At 37.5% G+C, this 7154-nt stretch overlaps 12 non-coding genes and 1 pseudogene across 12 annotated transcripts; all 13 read right to left on the reverse strand.

Moving 5' to 3' along the window:
* Positions 1 to 916: 916 nt before the first annotated feature.
* LOC123424029 lies at positions 917 to 1003 on the reverse strand. The gene has a single exon (XR_006621520.1). It is a non-coding gene; the product is annotated as a small nucleolar RNA U31b (small nucleolar RNA).
* Positions 1004 to 1663: 660 nt separating this feature from the next.
* On the reverse strand, positions 1664 to 1758 carry LOC123423873. The gene has a single exon (XR_006621409.1). It is a non-coding gene; the product is annotated as a small nucleolar RNA Z43 (small nucleolar RNA).
* Positions 1759 to 1827: 69 nt separating this feature from the next.
* LOC123423428 lies at positions 1828 to 1921 on the reverse strand. The gene has a single exon (XR_006621072.1). It is a non-coding gene; the product is annotated as a small nucleolar RNA snR60/Z15/Z230/Z193/J17 (small nucleolar RNA).
* Positions 1922 to 2505: 584 nt separating this feature from the next.
* Positions 2506 to 2590, reverse strand: LOC123424027. The gene has a single exon (XR_006621518.1). It is a non-coding gene; the product is annotated as a small nucleolar RNA snoR8a (small nucleolar RNA).
* A 316-nt stretch (positions 2591 to 2906) lies between these two features.
* LOC123422596 lies at positions 2907 to 3027 on the reverse strand. The gene has a single exon (XR_006620594.1). It is a non-coding gene; the product is annotated as a small nucleolar RNA SNORD14 (small nucleolar RNA).
* A 118-nt stretch (positions 3028 to 3145) lies between these two features.
* On the reverse strand, positions 3146 to 3305 carry LOC123423947 (annotated as a pseudogene).
* Positions 3306 to 3360: 55 nt separating this feature from the next.
* LOC123423981 lies at positions 3361 to 3441 on the reverse strand. Its single transcript, XR_006621488.1, has one exon. It is a non-coding gene; the product is annotated as a small nucleolar RNA snoR77Y (small nucleolar RNA).
* A 164-nt stretch (positions 3442 to 3605) lies between these two features.
* On the reverse strand, positions 3606 to 3698 carry LOC123424038. Its single transcript, XR_006621529.1, has one exon. It is a non-coding gene; the product is annotated as a small nucleolar RNA snoR31 (small nucleolar RNA).
* Positions 3699 to 3752: 54 nt separating this feature from the next.
* On the reverse strand, positions 3753 to 3848 carry LOC123422708. Its single transcript, XR_006620664.1, has one exon. It is a non-coding gene; the product is annotated as a small nucleolar RNA R30/Z108 (small nucleolar RNA).
* Positions 3849 to 4194: 346 nt separating this feature from the next.
* LOC123424031 lies at positions 4195 to 4281 on the reverse strand. The gene has a single exon (XR_006621522.1). It is a non-coding gene; the product is annotated as a small nucleolar RNA U31b (small nucleolar RNA).
* A 658-nt stretch (positions 4282 to 4939) lies between these two features.
* Positions 4940 to 5035, reverse strand: LOC123423893. The gene has a single exon (XR_006621420.1). It is a non-coding gene; the product is annotated as a small nucleolar RNA Z43 (small nucleolar RNA).
* Positions 5036 to 5115: 80 nt separating this feature from the next.
* On the reverse strand, positions 5116 to 5209 carry LOC123423446. The gene has a single exon (XR_006621075.1). It is a non-coding gene; the product is annotated as a small nucleolar RNA snR60/Z15/Z230/Z193/J17 (small nucleolar RNA).
* Positions 5210 to 5267: 58 nt separating this feature from the next.
* On the reverse strand, positions 5268 to 5345 carry LOC123423983. The gene has a single exon (XR_006621490.1). It is a non-coding gene; the product is annotated as a small nucleolar RNA U83 (small nucleolar RNA).
* Between the last annotated feature and the right edge of the window lie 1809 nt (positions 5346 to 7154).

Consider the following 7154-nt stretch of genomic DNA (forward strand, 5'->3'; position numbering starts at 1 on the left):
TCATCAAAGTCTTTATGAAGAACTTTTGAAGAAGAGTTTTTGATGATAAAGCTTCCCGGACAATCATGAAGATGACTCCACATGGTCAAGCGTAGATTAAGGGGAGTGTTAAAACTAATTACATAGGTCGATTAAGTACTTGTACTTCTTTGATCAGCTTTTGTTGAATGGTTGTGACTTGTCTATGGCCATTACGCATGCAATTTCAGAATCTAAACATTCTTTGTACTGCACAAGAAAAGCCAGGTTGGTAATCCATGATCAATTTATAGATCCATTTGACGATGATTTCCATCTTGAATACCCCTCTGTGACTTTCAAAGGTTGCAAATTATACTTGTGACCGGAGCGCATGCACAAAGATGCAGTTTCAGAACCTCAAACTAAGTAAACTTGTTGGTTTATTCATGAATCCTAGAGAGCATCAAATTAAGAGCAGCCATGGCAACATCATGGTATATTCACAGTAAGAAAATTAAGATGTGCACTGAAAAGAAGAGCAAAGAGAAGGCTAGTAGCTTATTTAGATTGTCGTTCTTGATTCAGTTGGAGTGTCAGGTTTCGGAGCACCATTGGCTGTTATGATCTGGCGTAGAGCCAACATCATCAAGGACCATGCCCAGATAAGTGCCAAAGGGACTGATTCCAAGTAGCATTTGTTGTGTGCAGAAACGAGATCAAAAAGAAAGCCTCATGGAGACTGATACTAGAAAGCCCAGTTCAGCAGGATAATCGTCACTGCCATCGTCACTGCCAATCAAAATTCAAACAAACACGTCAGCATACAAATGAACTCCTGAGAGAAAACCTGTGATTTTGTCTGTTGTGTTTGAATTTTGCAAATCGTCACTACCATCAGGCAAGAAAAATAAGTAGAAATGAAAATCAAACCAACTGTTCAAAATTTTCGTCTGCTGAGTCAGATTCAGAAGTATGTCAATCAGCACAGATCCACCTAGGCGGATCCTAAGACTGGGGCGACAAATATGAAATCATCATCCTCAAACTGGTTTGGAGAATCATTGCAAACATCAAAGTAACTTTTGTACATAGTCTACCAATTCAAAAATAGTTCAACTACACTAGTGCCGCATAAAAAAAAGATGTATTATTCTTAATTCTGTCATTTCTCTATTATGAAACTAGTACGATGTGACAGGTTACATGTAATGTGTAATAGAATGGCTTTCTAGTGTTCAGTGGAATTATCATTACAGTTCTGAACATATGAAACAGAGCTCAGTAAGAACGTAGCAACTATAATCACACCTCAGAGATCATAAGCGAATTGTCTCGTCACTGCTCCAAATTCAAGTAAATAATACAATTCTCCTAAACCATTCATAAATCTAAATAGCCTTACTGTGTAGGGTATGGTTTCTCATATGCAATTTGAACTGAATTTAAACAGGAAAGCTAAAGTTCATCAGCTAAAAGAGCAAGACTACTTTGTGGATTTAATCACAGTTTGGTAATATGTGACTATACTGTCATGATCAGCCTACGTCAGACAAGTTATATGGTTATATAGTACAAAAGCAATCAGATTTTGACCGCATTGCTAACTATGCTTTCCACATGGAAGAGAGAATCGAGACTTATGCTTGCCCACTAGTTTATATTAATAGTAGGCCAAACAACAAAACTAAAACTGAATAATTAAGGACTCAGAATATGGGTGGTGATATAGCAGGATGGTCGGCAAGGCAGTAAATGCCAGTTACGACGAACGAGACCAAATATCAATCTTCACCGTCCTCTACAACAAATTCAGACATGCGCTTGCAAAACATAACAAACAGATTCTCCTCAGAAAAGGGAAGGTCATAAGGCCGTCAGATAGGAGCGAAAGACTATTTTAGTTCAAGTAATCACGATTTGATCATATGAACTATGCACTTGTGATCATCATCCGACCTTGGCACAAAGAAAAACAGGAACAAAACCGACAGAAAAAAGCCTCCATGCGGGCCGCTTGAGAGGAAGTTGTGCGCATGTTTCTCCATTTTTTCAGAGAAAAAAGCCTCACTGTATATCAAAATCAAAAAAATATTCTCGCATCAAGAGAAATCACATCATCTTAAAAGAAATAGGAAAAACCTACATAATATTTCCTCAAAAAAGAACCTTACTTCCATCTTCCAAAAATAATCTCCATAAAAATAAAAATAAAATCACCACAACCAACAAGCATGCGCCATGTGGCATATACCTGGTTGGCTGCCTTACTCACACGCCTTAATGGGTGTAATTAGTGGTTTCAAAAAAGAAAGGTCCACACTAATCATCATCGGCATCACACATCGAATAAAACTGAAGATTAAGAAACGAGCAAGATCATTGGCCTCATAGAGAAGATTAGATCATTCCACATGAAGAAAATTCAGACATATGCTTGTCTATAACTTAGTTTAATCATCAGCCACTACCACTAACAAAGCAAAACGGAAATAAATAAAAAAGAAAAATTAAGAAACCAATGGCAAAAGAAGAAACAATGTTTGTTGGAGCTCAGATTCTATGGATGTACAGGTGTCTTCATAGGGATTTCCCATCAGCACGAGGAATGTTATATAATCACTGCACCAACAAAGGTTCAAATCACTATATAATCAATCCCATTATAAAAAACATACAAGCAAAAAAAGATAGAAAAGTAGAGATTAAACTGGAATTTGGGGGCGAGCGTAACCAAAGATCTACACGGTTTTGTGCTCTATGCACCACCAGAACACCTTTTGGGAGCGTTGTAAACTCAGATCCACCAAGAGAACGGCAGACTGACATGGAACAGTGCTCACCAAGTGAAACCAACAGAACAAAGTAACATTTAACAAGATTAAAGCATCAAAGAGGAGAAGACGGAATAATTAAGAGAAAAAAAATGATAAATTGAGGATATTATAAGGCTCAGACATCCAAGGAAGGAATTAGCAGCATTAGCTCTCAAGCCTGGCAGGGCGAAAGCTCTTAGGCGGCAACTGCGAATGTTTTGAGAAACAAGCCCTTAACGTATCATCATTGCCATAAATGCATCCCCAATTGATCACCATATTTATCACAACCGGTTAGCTATTCTAAAAAAATCATCACAATAACCAGCTATTTGGACAAACCATATACAATGCTAACAGAATTCAAGAGAATCCCTCGGAGAACCACTTAAAATCACGCAAACAGCTGAACCATACCAGCTGCAAATAGAGATTTCGGAACAGACCAAACCACAAAGTTTACAGTGTCAGAAGCACCAGTTTACAGTGTCATACGGCACTTCCTATGGTCTGAGAATCTTCACACGGAATTTAAGATGAACAAAATTAACAATGCAAAAAGTACAGAAGACCGGAAGATATAGGTTTTAAGCCTCAGAAAGCCGCAAAAATATCGTCATTGGGTATCTGACGGTAATTCCAACATAAAGCTAATCATCATGGGCTTCAAGTGCATTATAGATCTAACTTGGAACACAGAATGTAAGAAACGATGAAAATAAGATATATCATCAGAACATAAATGCCTTATCATTCACAGAAAATTAAGCACTGTGTATGAAGGTGTCCTGAGATTGTTTCAATGTTTAGAAAAAATAACACTGAACTCGAATGGATTCAGTTGCAAAGATGACATCATATGGGCGGCTCAAGCTGCCCTCGGATCAAGTGTTGGATTATGCATCAATACTTCCTCACGATCCAAACATACCTTGTAGAAGTAAGAAGAAGCAACAAAGATTGTACAAAGATACAGAGTTGCTCAGTGGTGGCAATATTTATTTGGTTCGATTCTGCCAGCGATATCATCAATGCTTTCAGAAGAGGGAGCTTGTTATCCTCATCGCAACTACGTCCTCCAATACAAACAAAACATTAAGCACTCCAATACAAATAAAACATTAACCACGAAAAGAAGCATGGAAATGAAGGATCCAGAGACAAGAACAATGAACGTCAGTATTAAAACCTCAAGTGTCACATGGCCCAATTCAGCAGGATAATCGTCACTGCCAATCGTCACTGCCATCGTCACTGCCAATCAAAATTCAAACAAACACGTCAGCATACAAATGAACTCCTGAGAGAAAACCTGTGATTTTGTCTGTTGTGTTTGAATTTTGCAAATCGTCACTACCACCAGCCAAGAAAAATAAGTAGAAAAGAAAATCGAACCAACTGTTCAAAATTTTCGTCTGCCGAGTCAGATTCAGAAGTATGTCAATCAGCACAGATCCACCTAGGCGGATCCTAAGACTGGGGCGACAAATATGAAATCATCATCCTCAAACTGGTTTGGAGAATCATTGCAAACATCAAAGTAACTTTTGTACATAGTCTACCAATTCAAAAATAGTTGAACTACACTAGTGCCGCATAAAAAAAAAGATGTATTATTCTTAATTCTGTCATTTCTCTATTATGAAACTAGTACTATGTGACAGGTTACATGTAATGTGTAATAGAATGGCTTTCTAGTGTTCAGTGGAATTATCATTACAGTTCTGAACATATGAAACAGAGCTCGGTAAGAACGTAGCAATTATAATCACACCTCAGAGATCATAAGCGAATTGTCTCGTCACTGCTCCAAATTCAAGTAAATAATACAATTCTCCAAAATCATTCGTAAATCTAAATAGCCTTACTGGGCAGGGCATGGATTCCCATATGCAATTTGAACTGAAATTAAACAGGAAAGCAGTTCGTCAGCTACAAGAGCAATACTACTTTCTGGATGCAATCACAGTTTGGTAATCTGTGACTATAATGTCATGATCAGCCTACGTCAGACAAGTTATATGGTTATATAGTACAAAAGCAATCAGATTTTGACCGCATTGCTAATTATGCTTTCCACATGGAAGAGAGAATTGAGACATATGCTTGCCCACTAGTTTATATTAATAGTAGGCCAAACAACAAAACTAAAACTGAATAATTAAGGACTCAGAATATGGGTGGTGATATAGCAGGATGGTCGGCAAGGCAAGTAAACGCCAGTTACGACGAACGAGACCAAATATCAATCTTCACCGTCCTCTACAACAAATTCAGACATGGGGTTGCAAAACATAAAAAGTAAAAAGGATAAACATATTGTTTGAGAAAGGGGAGGTTGCAAGGCCGTCAGATAGGAGCGAAAGACTATTTTTGTTCAAGTAATCACGATTTGATCATATGAACTATGCACTTGTGATCATCATCCGACCCGACCTTAGCCCAGAGATAAACAGGAACAAAACCGACAGAGAAAAGGAGCGGGAATCGTGGGCCCTCAGAAGGAAGGCAGTAGGTTATGTAATCACTAGCGATTTCATTGAGAAAAGTTCACACTAATCATCATCGGAACCACGAACCGCATCTAATAAAACTGCGGATCAAGAAACGAGCAAGATCTCTGGCCTGGCCTCATAGAGAAGATTAGATCGCTCCACATGAAGAGAATTCGGACATATGCTTGTCTATGATTCAGCTTAAACCTCGGCCACCGATAAGAAAAGAGGAAAACAAGAACAAATCACAAGAAGAATGCACTAGTTGGGAGAGATGTGTTTGTAATCCAGAAGAGATAGGAACAAGAGATGTCAATTCCCGCCGTGCTCAATACCCAGATGGCAATACCCAAATCACCCCAGGAAGAACGAACAGATCAGGAAGAACGAACAGATCGAGGTCGAGGTCGAGGCCGAGGCCGAGAAGAGATGGGATGGGAGGAGGCGGCGTGGGGAAGACCGACCTCTTCGTTGGTGATTAATATAGAGGGGCTCCCGTTAGGGCAGATTACAGGGGCGCTGGATGCGTTCGTGTAATCTGCTCGGCCCGTAGGCCCAGAACTAACGGGGCCGACGAGCCCATCCCATCGCTTGCTCCTTCGCCTCCTTGTTGCTTGGTTTTCCAGCCCTAAAAAAATATGTTGCTTGGTTTTCCAACCCCAAAGAAAATGATTTAATTTCTTAAATATATGTACATCAGCTTCATAAAGGAGATGAGAGAAGAATTAGTTAAAAACAAGGGAAGTTAAAATATCAGGTAGAAAGCTAAGAATACCGTATGCCTTTTGATTTCCCACTCATCATCGGTAGTCGACGTCACGATGGAATTGCGACTACATGAAGATTACTATGTGCAGAAAAACATCAATGTGATCATGGAGCGTAACGTCTCAATTTTCAGAATTTTTTAGATTTTTTTCTTCTAAAAAGTAGGACAGGGATGTGTTTGTTTGTTTTAAATTTTAATAAATAAAAGCTTAAATTAAGTTGACCTCGAATTATGTCCACCCATGTAGTCAATGTACGTCGTTCAAGCTGCTTGAGTAATAGTTATTTGGGGTTGTTTTCATCAAGCGGCTAAACTGAACCATAGACAATAGTCTGTCACATACAAGTTCCCCAATGCTACACTGTTGTTATAATATTCGCACATCCAGAAGCAAAGATAATTTTGTAAGTAGCAATTGAATGTTAATTATTTCATGTGCAATTTCTAAATACTGTTCAAAGTTCATCTCAACATTTGATTGCAATACTTATTATCAGTTAGGTAGTCAGAGTCTTAGACACGGAAACATAAAATGCTTGTGAAAAAAAGCTCAGGATTTTTGTAAATTTTCGCATATTCCAAAGCAATGTCCGTGAATTTAAAAATTATATTACTGATTTATAAAAATGTTTGTTTATTCTGAAAATTTTGTCGCATTTCAAAAAATGTTCGTTAATTTAAAAATCCTCCCACTTCAAAAAATATGTTCGTCTATTCTAAAAGTGTTCGCCAATTCAAAAGAAAATACTTAAAACCCGTTCGAAATATAAAAATGTTCACATTTTTAGTAAATGTTTGTAAATTGTAAAAATGTTCTCGATTTTAAAATTTTTCTCATATTTGTAAAAATGTTCACAAAGGATCTAAGGTATGTAGTTAAATAGTAATGCTTCTAAGTCTTTGTGACAATATACCCGTGTGAATTTTGAAGAATTAACTATCGGGTGGATCGAATTATTATTGTATGTTTTCTAAAAAATTCTTGAAATTCAGAATAATTCTTTAAACTACCAAGATTTTTGACAACCATGATATTTTTTGAAAATGTGAAGATTGCTTTAACTCGTGAATAAATTTAAAAGAAGAAATGTTTTCTTGCATTTGTGCACAAAATTA

The sequence above is a fragment of the Hordeum vulgare genome, chromosome 1H, assembly GCF_904849725.1.
Source record: "Hordeum vulgare subsp. vulgare chromosome 1H, MorexV3_pseudomolecules_assembly, whole genome shotgun sequence".
Taxonomy (NCBI): domain Eukaryota; kingdom Viridiplantae; phylum Streptophyta; class Magnoliopsida; order Poales; family Poaceae; genus Hordeum; species Hordeum vulgare.